At 39.4% G+C, this 19,857-nt stretch overlaps 1 protein-coding gene and 1 long non-coding RNA gene across 10 annotated transcripts in view; both read right to left on the bottom strand.

Moving 5' to 3' along the window:
• The window catches only part of pard3ab (par-3 family cell polarity regulator alpha, b), a 249,256-nt gene that overhangs the window by 207,353 nt on the left and 22,046 nt on the right, over window positions 1–19,857 (bottom strand). The gene's annotated exons all lie outside the window — the stretch shown is intronic.
• LOC107834074 (uncharacterized) lies at window positions 4,767–18,521 on the bottom strand. Its single transcript, XR_001659858.1, has 3 exons — window positions 18,317–18,521; window positions 10,484–10,486; window positions 4,767–4,776 (listed from the first exon to the last, which is right to left on the bottom strand). It is a non-coding gene; the product is annotated as an uncharacterized LOC107834074 (long non-coding RNA).

The raw sequence follows: 19,857 nt of genomic DNA, 5'->3' as shown, positions 1-19,857 counted from the left end.
CATGTGGCTTCTTCTGGTGCAGAATTATGCATACAAATAGAATAAAATGAGACATGCCCTTTAAGCTTTGAAAACTTTCAGATACATGTCAGATTTAGTACAACGAATCGGATTTTCTGGAGGTGAAAAGATCAGAATCATGTTGTCCAAACTGCCTTGAAAACGTCGGATATGGGACGCATTTGTCTGCTGTGTGAATTTAGTCTAAAACCAAAAAAATTCAAAGGAGTCACAGTTCAAACAAACAGGATGAGAAGACCTTTCATGCATCTGGAACACTGTAAAGTGAAATCTGCCATAAAGTTAAGTAGAAACAGTTTACCTTAAACTAGAGCAGCCCAATCCCAGGTTTATGGAATCATTTCTCCAACACACCTGAGTTCCTTCATCAGCAGTTCATCCTGCAGAGGCTTGGTGTCGAGACATTCATGTGGTTCAGGTGTGTTGGAGACGGGGTTGTTAAATCTGACTGACAGTTTCCAGCCCAAATACAGGGCTTGAACTGAACACAGTGGAACATAGTGACACTTTATTAACCAATGACTATTAATCAATGATGATGTCATGTTCGACAGATTCTTACAATTGCGTTGTTCAAAAGTCAAACATTTTCAACTTTTGAAACTCTGAAATTTCTAAGTTTTTTCTAGAAATTTCTCAGATTAATGTAAAGTTCTGAGTTTTTTTCTTGCAGATTTACTCCTTTTTTCTCCCTGCAGGAATATGTTATAGCTAAAACGAGTACAACAACACAGCATTTTAATTGGATTTTCCTATCAGCACTTCCTAAAAACTCACCACAAGTTGTGAAAAGCAGCCCAAATTTTAACAACCCGCCCTTTTTTCAAACCTCTGAAAAAAGCAGCTCAACTGAGGAGAAACTTGCCCAATCTGGCAACACTGGTTGGAGAAGGGATGCATCTAAAAGTTGCAGGATCTCCAGGAGTGGGCTTGAACATTCAGAGCTGCAAACATGTTCTATACCAAGAATCCTATTGTTGTTGTTTTGGTTTCAACCAATAAAAGACTGAATTCTCTTCCCACATTGTGCGAGTCTTATGTGAAGTTTATTCTGTTTTCAGGGCCACATCAAACCGTGTGTAAAAATGCATGTGTGTGTGTGTGTGTGTGTGTGTGTGTGTGTGAGTGTCATTCTGCGAGGCCAAGCTCATCGTGCAAAAATAGCTCACAGCAAATTCCCCATGACCAACTGCAAACAGAGGACACATAGTAAACAAGTCAAAAAGCCTGACAGAGGCGGAAAAACGAGTCACACCCACAAAACAGAGTTTCTACTGACGTGGGTCAGCGTGGAAATAACACACGTCACATACCCACAATCTCACTCTCGCCTGTTCCATTTGGTAGCTAATAGAGATTTACACACAGCCCTCGTCTGAGGGGGACATTAAACGACGAGGGACAGATCTGGAGCTGGATCACAGCAGCCGTCGCCTATTGTAGCGCTCATCTGTCCGACAGCAGACCTGGAAGGAGGCCAAAGGCAGGCGCTGGGACAGTCGGCGGGAAGCCCGGTTTCTGATTTAAGGCAGACAAGCCGGCCTGCAGAGCTCACTGTGCAAAAAGAAAAGACCACGCAGCGCGCCGAGGTCCGATTGAAATGTGCCGTCTGCTGTACAGTAATGAGAATTCAGGATACAATAGTGAGGTCATTTTAGCTTAAGAGTGCAGACTGAAAACAAGTCATTGCAATAACACAAAATATAGTTTTGTGTTGTAGTGAAAATGTAACGGCAACAGAAGCAGGAAACATCAAAGTGGAGCAAAATATGACTCAAAATAAGACGAATATTAAATGTATTAATCATGAGGAAAGAACAATATGTGGAAATATTGATGCAGCATTTCAAGACATCAGCCAAGAAGCTAAAGCTTTGGAACAACTGGGATTTCTATAAGTGGAAAATTACCCTAATTATGAGTTACAAAGTGACCTGAAGATAACTTCAAGGTTTTTGAATGGCCATCACTAAGCTCTGATTGAATTATTTTACGAGTGTTTTCACACCTGATTGAGTCGGTTTGATTTGTTTGTTGTGTCAAACAAACCAAAACCCTTTGAGCAACCTGTTCCCCTCCCCGCCTGTGGGGGCGCTGCACCAAGGACCGCTGAAGGAAATTACATGTAAGCCTCTGAAAAAGACGCTGAGCGCAACTTCCTTCTTCACAAAATGTAAACCAAGATGGAGCAGAATCAGATTTTAGCGGTTGTAGAAATGTCTACCAGAAGCCATTTCTCCCGCTAGCGCTAGGCTAATGTATTTGTTTTGGTTGTATTTACCCAGAATGCACTGCACTACAGTCAACTTTCTGCTTTTGGAGCAATCTCTGGTCTGCTTAATGTTCACATACACCTTTCAAACCTACAGTAGGATTGCAACTAATGATTATTTTAGTAATGGATTATTCTATGGATTAATCAATTAGTTGGATTTTTATTTAACCACTTAAGAGCTTTCTTTTTTTTTTTTACATAAATTAAGTCAAATTTTATTTGTATAGGACATTTCAGCAGCAAGGCATTTCAAAGTGCTTTACATCATAAACACAAACAGTCATGCAACATAGAATCAACAATAAAAATCACAATATTAGGCAAATGAGCAAATACTTTTTATGTATAGAAAACATTTTACTGCATAAAATGAAAAAACAATTTAATGAGTGTGTCATTTGTAGCAAAGGACGCACCTGCAGCTTATCAAATAATGTCTTAATCTGTTGATTATTTGTGAAGATTAAGTGATTAGTACTTGGATACCAAAAGGGGTATGACGGGATTACTTTTATTTTACAGAGTCTGAACCAGGTGAAGGTAAAACTGCCATGTCAGAAGTTCTGGGTCGAACATATTAACTAATAAAGACGATTTTTTTATCTGAAATGTTAAATTTATAGATTTTTTTGGTCATTACCGCTCTGACGTTCTTCCAGCAAATGGCCTGATTTATGGCATGATTAATACGTTACTAAAATAGTTGATTATTTCAAAAATCGATTAATCACAAGCATTTGATTAATCGTTTTAGCTCTAGACTAACCATAATATTTAATAATTTTGGATATGACAACATTACACTTTGTCTAGGATTTAAATCATTCATAGAAGCCGTCTTTGCATCAGGCCTTTCAAACCAAAACACCTCACAACACCCAACAGCAGAACAGACCTTAAGAAGAACTCCTGATTTGAAGCACAACACCGTTTCCCAGCACCATAAACACAGCACAAACGTGGCAACAACACTTGTGACCCATTCTGGCCACTTTCAGGGGTCTGTTAACACCTGCTACGCTGCTGTGAGTAAACGTAAAGAGTGAAATGTCTCTGGAGGACCAGATCCCGGACGTGGAGTCGTGTGAAAGTGACAACGAGGTTCAGCAGAACCAGAACCCTGAAGACCAGGAGGAAGATCCCAACAGCCTCTTCAACAATCTCACCTCATTCCAGGGCATTTACACAAACAACCAAATAATCGACAACGAGGTAAGGCAGAAAATAGGGGTGCACCGATTGCAGTTTTATGGCCGATCGCAGATTACTGATCTTTAAGAAGCCTGATAATGGCAGAAACTGATATTTTTTGTCTGAAAAGTAGCTAAATTGTTCTTGACGTCATGTGTGTGAAGTCCTACCCCCAGCTCCCTGCTGTAGGGCAAATCGCTGATCACTGACGATGACTAGCTTTGGTTTTAGCTGTCAAGTTGTCATCATATGATGCTAAATCTTAAATGTATGTGTGACATACAAAAGAAAAAGGGACGCAGTGTTTTGTCATTGTCAACACTACGACAAATGGATAATAAGGTCAGAAAAAGTTTTATTAGAATAAAAACGAGAGGGTGGGAGAAGTAGGCCAGTTATGCTAGCTTGACTTTGAAAACCTTAGCACTTAGATGTGCTGTGGAATTTGGTGCGTTTCGGTTCAGTTATAAAAAAAAAAAAAAAAGGGGGGGACGACCCTCACACCGACTCTGATATCGTATCGTGTTTAAATTATTTAATACCTCTGCTGTTCTCAGACGATCACTTACTAAAAATCGCAGGAAACATGATCGCCTGAAAACATGATACTGTAACGGACTGAATGTTCTGTTCTGTGTGTGGGAAATGTTAGCGAACACCGATACACTAGTGGAGCTGATGTCAGTCTGTTGCTATGGCAACTCGTCTGTGCGTATCGTAGCCGACGCAAAGCAAACAAATAGAAAATAAGTACTCAAAAGTGTTTTTGAGTTGTTCTTAAACGGTTTTTCTGTGTTATTTTTCAGTTTGCTGTGGCGCACTGCACTAAATTAATTATACCAACATCTCCAGGTTTCATTTTGTTACGTGAATCGCTCGACCGCAGCAGCGCAGCCAGCAAAGGAATCGTCATTTCACCTGCCAGTGTTGTGCGCCTGGACGAAATGTTCAGATGCAACATGTCTACACCAAGAAAGTCTCTGAGTTGGAAAGGGATTAATGTTAACTGTGAATATGCAGACAAGACCTGTTGGGTGGGTGTATCGGTCAAACCTCTCTCACGGCAGAGCGGTAGAGGACAGCACTTGATCATTAAGACTTTTGTCGAGCCAGGTAAGAGCAGATCCACATGGAAGTACCGGCTGGTCACCGAACTCTCAAAATTCAGAAAACATAGGCTGATTTATCGGTGCACCCCTACCAAAAACAGATTATTCTTTACTGTAGCTTCACCTGGTGGCTTAGTTTTTAATGCAACATTAACAGAAAGTAATAAAGTCGTACCGAATCTTTGTCCACAGCACGCAAATGAAGCTGCAGAACGACAAGTCACTTACAGCCTGGTTTCAGAGGTGCTTGAACTGTTTCTAGAGACCACTTCACCAGACGAAGACCTGAGCTCAGGCAGCGAGGACGACGACATTTTACAGGAGCTTTCAGGCCTGATTGATGATCTGTTTGACGAAATGTTCTCATCGTCGTCTTCCAGTGAAAACACTGAGCTGGAGGACAGAGACGCGGAGGCGAGGGCAAGGGCTTTGAGAATGGCGGAGGAGGATGAGGTGGCAGAGAGGGTATCAGTGGCACCGGTGGCAGCAAACGAGGGTGAACAGAACAATTCAGAGGAAGTACAAAACCAACAACAGGGAGAAGAAAAGAAGTGAAGCTACGAGAAGCAATCCAGTCCAAACAGATGAGGGGAAAGTGCTGATATTCTCTTAAGAAGATCATACAGAGTGTGTTTTGCCCTTGCAGGTCTTTAGAGAGGATCTAAATTTTTAACATTAAAAGCTTCTCCAATTTTACCAGAAATACTTTCTTCATCTTGTTTTTGGAGCTTCTGAAACATTTCCCACTGTTGTTGGAAACTGTCCTTTTCACATAACAGCCATTAAAGTCGCGTCTCTTCCTCTTGAATATGTCATTATACAGCAGATAATTCAACTTTCTACCAGCAGATAGAGATCTAATGTTTAAAATCTGCAGCTAATTATTATTTTATTTACAGAATTTTCTTTTACTTGCTCCACCCACCAGGCAAAGGGTCTCTTATTTATAGGTCTGTTGCAATAAATCAATTAGTTGCATGATAAACTAAAACAAGCTCCATTTGTATGATTTGTAATTTTTCTCTTTTCTCTCTACATACCAAAATCTTAATGATAAAAGTCTTCAGTCTGGTGCTTTGGTCTCACCTAGACCTTTTTATCAAGGACAATTTTCTTTACAATTCAGTTTATTTGTTGTTCTGTTCATTTATTTTGGATATTAAAAATGTCTTCCAGTTCCAGTGTTAAATATTCATTAGAATTTAAAGTTTACTGATCTTTGAGAATGTGTTCTTACATTACTTTGTTATATTACTTGAAAATTGTCTCTGATCAACAAGATTATCATTTATTGCAACAACTTCTGGGACAATTTATATTCCAGAAATTGTGACAGACCTAATCAGAATATCTTGTGGTGCCGTTCACCATGATAAAGACAAAACTGACAGCATCGTAAGAAGTTTGAATATTGATACAGACCAAAACACCCATGACAGTGTGTGAAATATTGTTTATTTAAATGTCACAAGTTTTGAAAAGCTGGTCAGTTAATCTGATCTGTAAGCGTTGCTATAACAACGTTTAACATCCCACAATTCAGAATGATAACTGCAGACTAATGGAAACCCAGATTACATCAGTTCTTATCCAAAAAGGGACACAAACATGAAACTGCGGAAGTTGATCCATGAATAAAGGAGGACATGATGGCAGTCAGTGAGTCGGTGCCTGACCTCGCTCGTTGGGGTCAACATAGGGTCTTAATCGCCTCCCACTTCATTTAATCTTATTGCCTGCGATACCATCTGCTGCTATTCAGCAAAAGGCCAAAACACATTTATTATTTGTGGGCAAATATGGGTGGAAGTTTGTTGATGAATGCACCTGATTGAGCAAATTTTTTACATTATTTAAACATGCAGCTGAATTTTCAGTCTATTCAAGCAAAGTTTTGGCTCAGTTTGCACCAAAGCGAAACCTTTTCCCTGATCTGTTATAAGAGCTACCTTAAAGCAGGGAGACGGCGTTCTGTCAGTACGACCCAGAAACATGAGCACTGTGTGGAAACCTGCAGACGGCAGCCGTTCCTGGCAGATCGCTTTGTTTTGTTATAATCTCCATCGTTTGCCATGATGGGTTAAAAAGTCTCAGGTTGTAGCTGTACAACCTGAGGCAAGAGGTTGTACAGCTACAACCTCTTGTACCTGTACAACATATGGATGTTTTATGGATATTTTATCATGCATAAAATATTGTGACTCATTTCCTCTTTCCCAGCATCTTCACAGGGGAGTTTTGACTCGCTACATGCACACTGTGAAGCATCAGTGGAGCTTTAGTGCAGATCTGATCTACTTTTAACTCAAGCAGTTGAGCGTGACACTGTTTCAACGCGTTCCCCAGTGAAATGCATCCCCTGAAAAATGCATTTTGCTGCAGCTTTCTTCCCTCCACATTTAGAAAGACGGAGCTGGAAAGTGACTCTGGGGACACAGAAGATCTGAGGGAATAATTAAGTAATTGTAGATTAAGGGTTTTAGAGCAGGGAGGGATTTGGTTTAAACCCAACCAGAAGGAGAAACTGGGATGAACACAATTAAAGACAACGAGATGTAAAACAACATGACACTCATCTCATGGTGATTAAAAAAACACGACCCGATTCCATCGGGGACAATGGATGCCGCATCCTCACCGCAGGCAGCACTAATAAGCTGTGGATTAGGAGCACACAGCAGGCTTATTGGCACCAGAGCGTGCTGATGGTGTGTGTCCACACACAACCTGTTGAAGAGCTTACATCACCCTGACTATCTGCAACAGGCATCTGCAATTAAACCGGAGGATTTGGATGCCTGCAGCGGTTTCTGGGGCAACGCAGCAATGTATTTATTTTATAATTTAAACCTGTCTTACGTTCATGTTTTACAAGCAGAGAGCAAAAGCATTTGCTTTTTCCATCTGTAAATTCAGAGGACATCAAACCCAAACAAACTGACGCAAGACAGAAAGATTGATCTGAAAACGGCTTGAACTGTTCTACGTTGATGACTTTCATCAGGCAAAACTATTTGGAGTCACTGCTTTCACCTGAAAGTGAAGTTAGTATCTCACACTAACAGAGCCTGGGGGAGGCTTCTTCCACACACCACTGACAAAATAGGGTCAATTGTGATGATGACTCGATTGAAATAATTGTCAGCTGATCTCGTAATGCAGCAGTCATTAGTTGGAGTATACAGACTCTAAAAGAACAACAGTCAGAGCTGCAACCAAACCAAAACTGTACAGAAAATATGTACATTTCACATTTAAGATGAAAACACTTATGTCTTTAAAAATTATCTACCCAGAATTTCTCAATTGACAGTTTCAGCTTCAAATTCTGTATAATAAAAAAAAACAAAATAAAAAACGTATGGCTCATAAAAAATAATCACGAGATCAGCTCTTATCTGATCTTGCGATGTGAACGGCTTAGTCAAAGCAAGACTGAGAGAAAACCAAAGATCCTTTCATAGAGCCATAATGACACCAGTGAAAAGAATTTGAAATTGCAAAATGTGATTAAAGTGTTACAAGACGTGTGCAGCAAATGTCAGGCGTTCATATTGTAATAAAATAGCAGATTGGATTTGTGCATGCAGACAAGCCTGTGCTTTGTTTGCTGTGTAACAACTGAGGCGCCAGAAACAAAGTCACTTCAAAGCAGGGAATACGTTTCACGTCTGAAAAGTTAGCAGGATGTTTGCGATAGTGGCTGTAAATCCGATTTGTGTAGAAAGAGAATCTGCATGGGGAGAAATCTGCAGAAAACCTGACAATCTGCAAACAGCCTCCAAATGCTTTAGCATGAAGTTAATTTTTAAAAATAATGTGTGAATTTGCATCCTAACTACATCTCTCCTGCCCATCTTCCAAACTTTCCTCCCCAGAGCGGGATTCAAGGACTCTGAAACTCAACCTGCTTTACAGTCAGTCAGGAGTGAAAGGAGAAGGAAGGACGTTTCAAACAAAGCTGAAAAACACAAACAACTTGTCAAAACTCTAAGGAAACATTTACTTTTTTTAATTCACCTCCTGATATTTCTAATCCATTTTTATAAACTCAACATCAGATGAAGTAATATCTTCATGTCAGACTAAAACAGTCGATCCCGGTCAGACAAGCCCGCTCTGTGGTTGTGCATTTCCACTCATTTCCTCCAACTTGTTCCCACTGTGAGTGTTGGATCAGGGTCAATGTCCTCAGGTCGCAGCGCTATCACTCACTCTTTTGTCCTCGTATTGAACCAGTCTACCTTCCCCGACGCTGAACCCCATTTCGCCAAGAAACCGAGGCGAAGGCAGGAAAGACCCAGACACAGAAACTGGAGAGAAACCGCTGGCAAAGAACAAACAGCCTAATGGCAACGAGGAACAATGTCGCCATTCACAGAAACTCTTATCTGATCCAAGCAGGCCAGAGCTTGACAGGTTAACATATTACACTCTAGAAATAGTCAAAATTATGCCGTTTATAAGTCGACATTAAACTGAGGCAGGTAGGACATTTTATTTAGGACATTAAACTTTTAAAACTTTTAACAAGAGGGTTTTTGTTTCAGCGTGGGGGATTCACATCCACATGATGGGTTAGTGAATGTAAACACATGAAGCTAAAATGGAAACCTGTGCAGAATGCAGAAGAGCCTGCAGCCTGATTAACTTTATGAATAATGAAGAGTCACACAGAAGCATCGCGAGTTCAGCTTTCCGTCTGTGGAGCAGCCGGAGAGAACAGAACGAGACGGAGGACGAAGCCGGTCTGCAGGGAGGCTGAGCAAGAACACGGCCTTCACAGGAGAGCGAAAAAAGGAACTTTTAATCGCTGAACTGTTATGCAACTTTTTTTTTTTTTTTTTTTACATCGCTATTGCATGGTTTGGTTTTGCTTTAGAAGGCAAAACCGTTTTCTAATTCAAGTTTTATTGCAGCACAGGGGCTCACAGTTCGGCCTGTCACGATAAGTTTAGATGGATGGTAAACAGAAGTTATCATGATGAAAGATATCAATACAATCATTCCCAAAGAACTTTTAATCTGAAACACTGAACTGGAGCTGGAGGACATTTTAAATATCCAAAATAAATGAAACAAACAAGCAAACAACAAATACAATGAATTATGAAGTCTCTCAAACAAAACTGTCCTTCAACAAAAGAACCAGCTGAGACCAAAACTCTAGACGTTTTTCATCCAGTTCCAAGTAGAAAGAGAGAAAAACAGATCATACAAATGGAATGAGCTTGTTTTAATTTATCATCTGATTAACTGATTTATTGCTACTCAGTTCATGCAAATCTCCCAGTTATGTTCCGTCATAATTAGTTCATGCTTCGTCTTGCAACATCAGATCACAAAACGATGCATCTTTTTCAAAATCTTCCTTCCAGACTCTGCAGATTTCAGCTTCAGATGCTGGTTTTATTTCTCTGCTACATAAACATCCACTAGCTACAGACGAACCTTCCCAAAAGTGTGCAGTCGCCATTAAACCACGAGATGAAAAAGGTTTGCAGGTGCTACTTTACTACTCAACTGTAATGCAATGCATGTGCAGCTTTCAAGAAAAAAAGAAAACATTGCAACTGGCAAACGTGATTCAAACTGTAAAAGGAAGAATGTGAGGATCTTTACTTTCATTTAAACTCAATTCAACTCTTTGAAGAATCTTGGATAATATGAGTTACAAGATTTTATTTCCCTTTAGGATTAATAAAGTGATTTTGAACTGAATTGAGTTGAACAGACTGACTCATAATGGAGTTCAGCAGCACAGAAACAACATCAATAAAAAAAGATATCAAAGCCTGAATCCAATGAGAATTAAACACTTTCTATCAATTCTTGGGTAAGAGACTCAAAATAAAAACCAATCAGGATCAACACAGACCCTCATGACTTCCTCCTGTGTGAAGGTCACCAAACTGACCTTCACGCAGGTTTCTGTTTAACCAACACGTCCTAAAAATCAATGGGAATGTTTCCACATACAACACCAGATAAACAACGAGACTCACTGATGTTTCTCATTAACCTCCTCTGCTGTCATCCACCTTTGGCTTTAGTTTTTACTCGACGACGAGCCGCTCTGCAACTCTGCTTTGTTCCAAAATATAAATAAATGAATCAAATTCACAGCAGCTAGATTTCATGTTTACTCACAGCAAACCAGAAACTGAAAGCAACATAAATACGTTGTAGAATGTTATCTTTAAAGCGACTCTCGACAGGGAAGGCATTCATCTCATGAGGAACGGAAATAAAAATCTAAATTATTTCTGTGACTCTCTCCATTGAGCTGAAGCAAACTGGGATAATTCAAAGCCCAAACTACAGAAGTTAATATCTAACTTTCTTTTGAAAAAGCATAAAATCTATTTAGAAAAAAATAAATATAAACCAGTCAAAACTTTAAAGTCTTTGTGATTCAGCAGAAGAAACCTGAAACAACTTTAGTGGAGAATATATGAATAAATAAATTAAGTGACTTGATATTTATAAACATATTTTTACCAATCAAGTCAAAATCCATCCTCCTTTTCCAGATTGCTTCCTCTTAAAGTGCATTAAATCAATTTTGAGAAGATAAAAACAAACATAAGTGCTTCTTTTAAGCTTCACCTATTTTTACTTGCACTCTTTTAGTTGCATCTTTAAAATGTAAATAAAAAACTTACAGAAAGGCTAATTTAGGTCATAATCACTGGGTTGTAGGTTCAATGGTAACCCAGCAACAAATAATCAGCTTAATCCACATCTTTCATCACCAGCTGAACCTGACAATACAGGTACTTTAAAAATACTCTAAAATATTAGAGATTATTGTCAACTCAACTACTTTTTATATTTAATAAGAATTTCACTCACTGAAATTGTCAGTCTCTTAGAAACGGGGAGGAAAATGTAAGACTCGTAGCACAGCTTCATCTAACATTACACAGACAAGTCTACAAAATCTCTCCTGATTCTCAAACCTCATGGAAAACAGGAGTCAAACCCGAGGGGAAAATAAAAACACCAAATGTTTACAATTCCAAATAAGCCTCACTTTTAACTACGGCAAAATAAACTGAGCAGAAGGTGAAGGCTGAGAGTTTCATAGACTAAATGATGAGGTAAAATGTGTTTTTTTATTCATACACCCAAAGATGCTGCTGCAAACCACAGGAGGAGTAAAAAAAAATAAGAGGGAGATCCCATCGTTCTTGTTTTCCATAAAAACCAAACAAACCTGTAATTATTAAATATAGAGCCGCAACAGGAGACAGGAATGTGGAGATGAAATCAGAGCGACTCGGAGGCATCAGAGCCAGACACCTTCAGTTCAACGAGACACCGAATCCTCTCAGCGTGACGTCACTCCTTACAGCTTCGCTCAAAACTGGTTCCAACAAGAATTCAGTGAAACCAATCAGCCGCATTTCATAGCATTTAGCCACCGATTCCTCGAAGTAAAACAAACCACAACTGAAACACAAATCCAGGTCCAAATCAGTCAAAAAGATTGAAATGAAACGATTAATCGTGATTAATCGTCTGTTGACATAAACAACAAATTTAGTTATAGATTCATCGTTAACTGCAGTATACAGACTGAAAAAAAAACTTTTTGGTGGAAAAATATAATGTATTCAGAGCAGTAATTAAGCCAAAACTGTACAAAAAAATATACATAGTTTACATTTAAAATGAAAACATGTTTTCTGTATGCATGTTTTAGCCAAAACTGCTCAACTAGAACAGTTTTGGCTTCACTCAGTGCAGGAATTACTAAAGGAATGTGACAGTATTGCATTTTATTCAATAAAATGTTTCATTTTTAAAAGGAACTTAAGAGTTGTTTACTGGCGTCTGATAGTGTTTAAAATATTGCATCAAAAATGTTTAAGCTGTCGAATAAAAAATCTGTAGAATGTGCCCTTTTTTATCTGATTGTCAGACTAATTGATAGATTAATTGATCACTAGAATAATTGCTAGTTGCAGCCATATCTGGTTCTAACATTGACTGATTTTCATATTTTTATAGTTGGATGTTTTCTGCTGCGTCAAACAAGTTCAGATCTAAGATCACTTATAAAACCTTTGGGATTCCAGCAGGGTCGGATCTGGGTCCATTATTTGTTTTTACATCCTCCCTTTAGCTGCCATCATGTCATCTTTTAATGACACTTCTTGCATCACTTTTATGCAGATGATATTCAACTGTATGCGACTTTTTAGCCTCTTCAGGTGGATAGGCTGTCACAGATCAGTGGCTGGCTTCTCAGCAGCCAACACCAAAAACACTTGGACCCTGTAGTTCCTTCTTTTTGTCCAGGATTCATTGGTGTAATGTTTGATTATTCGATGGTTTTTGACTCATGTAAAATCCATCTCGATCCAAGGAACATTTTTGAAACCGTCTGTTGTTCAGGTGAACAGAGGTATTATAGTTCTCCACTTCTTCTCCCATGATGGAAATGGTGTTCAACCTTCCCCCGGTTCTCTTCAAATCTGCAGTCATCTCCTGTGTTTTGCTCACTTTCGGGGTAAGATTATTGACACAAAGCAGCTGCATGTACTCTGATCCACCCGACGACTGCAGAGTCATCTGAGGATTCAGCTCGGCGAATATCCATCAGTTGGTAGATTTTCTCCTGCACAAGTTCCTCCTGACTTCTTCATGATGCTGCTTGTTCACCAGAGTTGTCAAACAATCCTCTGATGTCTTCACCGAACAACTGGATTTATCCCGAGGGTAAATTATGCTGGATTTTTAGAAATTGTTCTCTTTCCACTTCACAATCACAGGCTTATTTGAGTTGGTTTGGTACATAAAACCACAATAAAAAACATTTAGGTTTGAGGTTGCAGATCAAAGGCTATGTACACATTGTTTTTCCACCAGAGAAACCTCATCATTTACAGTCGAGCCTCATATATCAGGAATAATTGTGCACCCATGTGAGAACCGTTGCTTTCCTTTCTTCTGCGTAGTAGTTTGGTTGGATGCATGCAGTGGAGTCAGACTTTTAGGAGAAACCAGGGAGGGGACACATGCTGCAACACAATAACCTGGTTTCTAACTTCAGTGACAGTGCGGCTCGGATTTCAAGGAGCAGCTCTGGTTATAGACACTGTGGTGGGGCAACAAGAAACCACACAGCCTGAACTGAGAGAGAAATTATCCTGATACCAAAGCGGCAAGCTGAAGCTAGCTCAATCTGCAGGCATAGGTCGTGTTTTAATAGTTGTGAATCTGGTAGTTAATTAGCACCTCATCTGAGTCTTGAGGGTGTTTACTGTCATAGTTGTTACTGATTTATTTATCGTTTTGAAATTCTTCCAGAAGTCTAATTTTATCTGTAACTGTGCATTTCATGTTTGGAATCAGAAGCCAACGTCTCCAAGATCTAAAACACGTCATCGCCAAGACCTGAACTGCTCGATTATTAAGATGCAAAGGTGTCGAAGTGCCGGCACAAGAATGCCGGACGTGCAGGACTGATGAAACGGAAACAAATGCAGCAACACGTGCAGGCAGCTGACTCAGATCAAAAGGCTGGACAAAGTAAAGCTGTCAGGCAGGGAGGGATCACAGGGTGCTTCATGTCACAAGCCTCTACAAATTAAAAGCCTTCATTGTGAAATTCAGAACCAAAAATGTGGCGAAGTCAACCCCATCTCCACCTGCTGGATGAAAGAAGCCAAACATGATCAGACTGAGTCGGTCCCTACGTCGCCGTGATTGACTGCTATTAGACGATCTCGTCGTTCCAGTCGGATGGTTTCTGGAAGAATGTGGCAGCAGGAAATCCAGTCTGCCAGAGGTGGAAGTTTTACCGTAACGAGGTTCTTCCACCTACTTCCCACAAAATCAAAGAACCAATTAAAGCCTCAAAGACATTTCCTGTAAACCTAAAGCTCATCAAACTGGCACAACTTGCTAAACTTGTACATATTATCAGCTATGAAAACAAAAAACTTGAGTTGCATCTGTAGTTTGTCTACTTTGGTCAGAGAGTTTGTGAACTTGTAACTTTTTTGAGAAGAAATATTTCAGTTTCAGTAAATCCTGGAGGTCACTTTTCATTCACTTTGGTGTTTTATCTTTACATTTCACAGACATTTTAAATGTTTTATGGATCCATGAGTCCACTATCATTATGTAATGCAATTAATGCAAAGTTTAAAAGTACTTAAATTTACTAATAAACAGTTTCTTACAACAAAAACATTTCTAAAAATAGTAATGAAAATATATAGTGTGTTTATAAATAAACAAAATCAAACTAAATAATTTATATACTTTATGTCAAAGCAATCGAATGTGAAGTATTTTTAAGTCAAGCTGGTCAGGACCTTTAATAACTTTGAAAATAACACTTAACACCATTTTGTCCAAGTTTAAACATCCGAAGATGAATTTTTTTTAAGTGATTACATATTAAAAACAAGAAGAAACTACATATCTCTTTCACAAACGCTTACTTGTAAGGGAAATAATGTCTCTAAAGTTCTGCAGAAAGAAGCCTGTAAGGCAGGAAGTAACTGAGGCTGATGGAAAAGGTTTGATTTTTCATTGCTTCTCGTTTGCCAAGGAGGCGGCCGGAGCTCGTAGAGAGGGTAGGATAAAAATGATCCAAATGTAATCAATCATGTCGTCACTGATGGCAAAGCTGCAGGCAAAACCGCAGGAAACACCGACTGCTGTCGAGCTTTGTTGTATCGACGTTTTCAGAAACTCTGCGGTTCAAACCGATGTCCCCAAACGCACATTCAAGCCTCCAAGTCCTTGATAATGAAGTCGCCTCTAACTTGGCACAGAAAGAGGCCGATCCAGCAGGAGTTTTCTTTGGTGCCTTTTAAACATTTGTTTTTTAAAAAGCACCCCAGTTTGTCCCTCTGAACGACAAACAGAAACCACCGCCATGGAGACGAGCTGACATCACCACCACACGCGCCATGAAGCTCTCGTTTCAGCCAATCAGGGACTGAAGTGGGCAAAGTGAGCGGAAAAAAAAAAAACAATGTTTGAGATCCTGAGGGCTGTTTGTGGGTAGATAGAGGAGAGGACCGAGTCTGAAGCTACAGAGATACAAAAAGGTTAAAAAGCTGATAGTGAAAATAAGAAGAAAAAATAATTTGAGCTTTTCAAGATGAAATACCTTATGCAGAGATTTTGGAGCGATATCCAAATAATCGGATTCAACCAAATTTGATCTGCTGCTGTTATTGTAAGACTAAAAATAAATAGCAACATTTATCAGCCAACAGGCAAAGTTAACAACTACCTACTTTATGTTTTTTAGTCAACTAGAGATGATGTCAAACAAAAGGTGGGAAACAGCAGGTAATGTGGGGTTTGGTTTTGGTGCAATCCAGTGGAGGCTAAAAGAAACGAACATTTTGTTTTGTGGCAATAAAAATAAGGATTTATTAAGGATAACCTCTGTGAGATTTCACATCATTATATCAGTTAAATACCGTTTGTTACACAGGGAGTTTGGATTCAGTTGTTTACCAAGACGCTACCTCGGGTTGCCGCTAAATGCATCTTGGATTAATCCTTTGGCAGACGAGACCCCTCTGTGTCACTTGGCAAATACAAATTTAAACAAACAAAGGTCATATGTGGAGTTCCTCAAGGCTTTTTTCTCAGGCCAGATTTAATCTTTACTGCTCAGCAGAGAAGCCAGAAGCTGAGATATGCAGAAACAATTGGCTCCTTTTGAATCATCACATTATTGTTTATTGTAGTTTTCCCATAGAGACTGAAGATTACTTCATCAGTCCATTTGTTTGAAATTAGCGTTTTAACATTTCAAAATGATCAAAATGTAATTTTCTTGCAAATTTATTCTTTTATTGCAAATACTCTTGCCTTACTTGTTTTCAAAATGTTTTGTAAATCACATTGGATTAAACTTTACCAGCCAAGACAGTGCAAAAAGAAAGAGAGCATTGAATACGACAGACTGGATAAATCCCACCAACAATAGTTCAAAGTTTTGAGGTAAAATGGCCTAAGCCTTCAGGATCTGTTGTCCATCACATTTCATGATACAATAAGAGACGTAATTCCTTCTTAAAACACGGTTCAATCCTTCAGGTTCAGACACGTTTTATGTCAAATCTGCACACACCTTTGGCCATTATTCTTCTCATCCCTGTGCTAATAAAAGGCTTCTGAGAGGTGGGTCGAATTAAGACCAGCGACTTGGCCCCGGCGAACAATCCAGCAAACAATCGGTCCCAACTGTCATCTGGCTAAAAACAACCCAAGTACGAGCCGCGCCTGATCCAGTTACGAAGTCCGACGTCATCGATGGGATTTGGAGACGTATGAGGGGTGAAAGTAGCAGGAACAGTTGGTAAAAAGGCAAACATGAGACACAGCGCATGGGATTATTTCTGCCGAGTCAGAAACTCGGCAGCCTGGTGGCATCATGTGACCATTTGCTGTTTCAGACGTGAATCTTAAACCAAAAAAGTTCAAATACATCATGTATTGCAGGAAGATTTGTTCAACTCCAGCACTTTACACAAGTCGTAACAGGTCACTTATTGACTGAAATGAATAAATTTCCCATTCCTTATGATTCATTATGTCACCGTGAATTCATCAAAGGCAAGAGCCCCAGTTTTACTGGAACAGGTTAAGAAGCATAAATGATAAAAACAACGACCTCAGCAAAGATAGAAGGGGGAAAAAGAGATGGAACCAGAATGAAAAACCAACACAGTCTTATTACTGTACCCTGTTTATAAAGGTTTATAAAGATAGGCTATATCTGCCATCTGCCTTTCCTACAGCTGTTGTGGCGACCTGATACGGTTGCATGCTACATCACCCTGAGGGCGCACAGTGGTTCAAGGCAAACAAGTTCAACATATGTTTAGAAAGCCACAATTTACTACATGCAGCTGAACAACCGGATTATAACTCAGTTAAACTGAATCAGTTTCAGGCTCATCTGCTCTGTAGGAAACATTTAATGTGGTCAAATCTTAGTTATCAAAGCTAAATTAATCTGTGTAGCATTCAGGTCTACATGGGCCTGAACTGCAAACCCATTTAATCACAGACTTAAAGTTTTATCCTGGTGTTTTGTGGTACCATTGTAAAAATGAGGATAAGAACCATTTATTATGTAGGTAACTGTATGGCTGCGACTGCATGGCGCACCAACCACAAACTCAGAGAATGCTCTTGAAAACCATTTGTAATGTACTTCTCTTGGACAAGAGGCAAATAAAAAAGTCCAACTTGTTTCACTGAAAAACACAGTAACTGCATTTACTTATTTACATTTTATATAATTTAAATACATATTTATTGAAACTCCTATTGAACAAACAGTGGAGAAAAAGTAAAAAATAATCCCAACAAAACTGACAATTATTTAGATTTTATTGTGAAGACAATAAATCAAAATTGTCACGATAAGTAATTGATCACCATTAATGATAAACGATACAATAAATGGCCATTTCTACATCCCATCATGCATAATCAAATGTCTCAGGGTTTTGATGTTTATCTGGAAGCTGAATCAGCGATCTGCTGTCGCACCGAACACTAGAATTAGAAGCACCACTTCAGCCAAAGTTTTGAAATCAGGGAACATTTCTCCATGTAAAGAGATCTCAAGACGTTGAACTGTAATTTGGAGTACCTCCAAATTCTTTATAAGTTGAGAACAAATTCTCATTTTCAACAACAACCTGATCAGGATACAAAAAAAAACAAGTCTCTACAATAAAGTAAGTGAATAGGAAAGGGTCTTTTGAAAGTTGCTAGGTGGCGCCCTTGAGCCGTTTCTTGTGCGATTTTTCTGGGTACCTTAAAATACGTAAATTTTCACCGGGCTCTATGCGCCCGCCAAGTTTGGTGAGTTTTTGAATATGATAAAGCCCCCAAAAAGCCAATTTATTTTACGGAAGAATAAGAATAATAATTTACAGCACAATAATAGGCCTTCGCAGCGCTTAGCTGCTCGGGCCCAAATATCGTACAGCAGGAAAAATAATGGTTGAAACATGTTGGATTCAGTTTAAAATCAGTTTGCCTCCTAAACTAAGCCTCAAAGTGTCCAGATACACCAAGTCCCAGCAGTATGACCTCAAGCTTTTATTATTTAGATAACTGAGGAAAGTATGCCCTCACTGTGGGATGTGGACATACCTGTTGACATCTTTGGGAACTTAACAGACTTTTAAGTAGAAAATACTCGTTCTTGTTCCTGACAGGAACAAAAACATCTCTGATGCATGACAGACGCAGCTGGGAGGCAGACGTTTGTTAAAGTGAGGATGGAGAAACGTCTGGAAGTGGAAACAGGACTACTTATGACGCTGCTTATCCTGCAGCCTATTCATTCTTGTGACAACTCTGATCCGTTTCTCCTTTCTCAATCATTTTTAAATGGAAACCATGAGGAGGCCCTCGTAAGGCGGCAGATATGCAAGCTACTATAAAAAAGAAGACAAACTTAGGCCTTCAAAGCTGTAAACATAAGAGAGGAAGGCTTCCTCCAGGACATGGTGGGGGAGGAAAGGAAACTGGGATGAAGAGATGAATGTGGGCAGAAGAGAGGAAGAAGCTCTGGGAGGTGGAGACAGCTAATCAGTCGCTTCCCTCTTGTTCTGGAAAGGAGCTAGAGGGTGTTCGTTACAGAAAAATATGATAATTTCCCTAGTATTAGAAGGAACCCTGGTATGAATCCGACTTATTAAAGTCTCATGTGACTCACCTGTGAAGATTTAATTGAGAATTCCCATCTGGTTGCAAATATTAAAGGCAAATTCTGGACACCGTTATGAGATGTTGAACATGTTCTAACCAAGTCCAGACGTCTAGTTTAGATTTGCACTCTGACAGCAGCAGTGCGGATGCTTACGGTGCGATCTGCACTCGTTTACCCTCTGCAAGTGTAACTCCGGTGACGTAAGAGGATAAACTGCAGGGCCAGGACACTGTCTGCTCCAGTGAAACACGTGGATTTACATGGAAAGCAGGAAACTTTTCTGCACCCAAAGCACAATCACAATGTCACTCATCTTCCTCCAGTGGAAAACACAAAACGCGCCTCAGTCAGTGAGTTGCTGAGGCCGTTTCCCACATGCAAGGCATGCAAGTGACTTCACGTGTTAGTTTTAAATTTAGCTGCATTCATTTGCTTTACAAATACGCTCCTATAATAGCTGCATATTGTAGGAGCATGCTGCCTGTATATTGGGCTGAAATGGCAAAAATAGTGCATGTTTGGAATGAGATACAATCTTGATT

Source organism: Poecilia formosa, unplaced genomic scaffold (genome assembly GCF_000485575.1).
Source record: "Poecilia formosa unplaced genomic scaffold, Poecilia_formosa-5.1.2 Scaffold515, whole genome shotgun sequence".
NCBI lineage: Eukaryota > Metazoa > Chordata > Actinopteri > Cyprinodontiformes > Poeciliidae > Poecilia > Poecilia formosa.
This window is presented reverse-complemented; position numbering and strand designations above follow the sequence as displayed.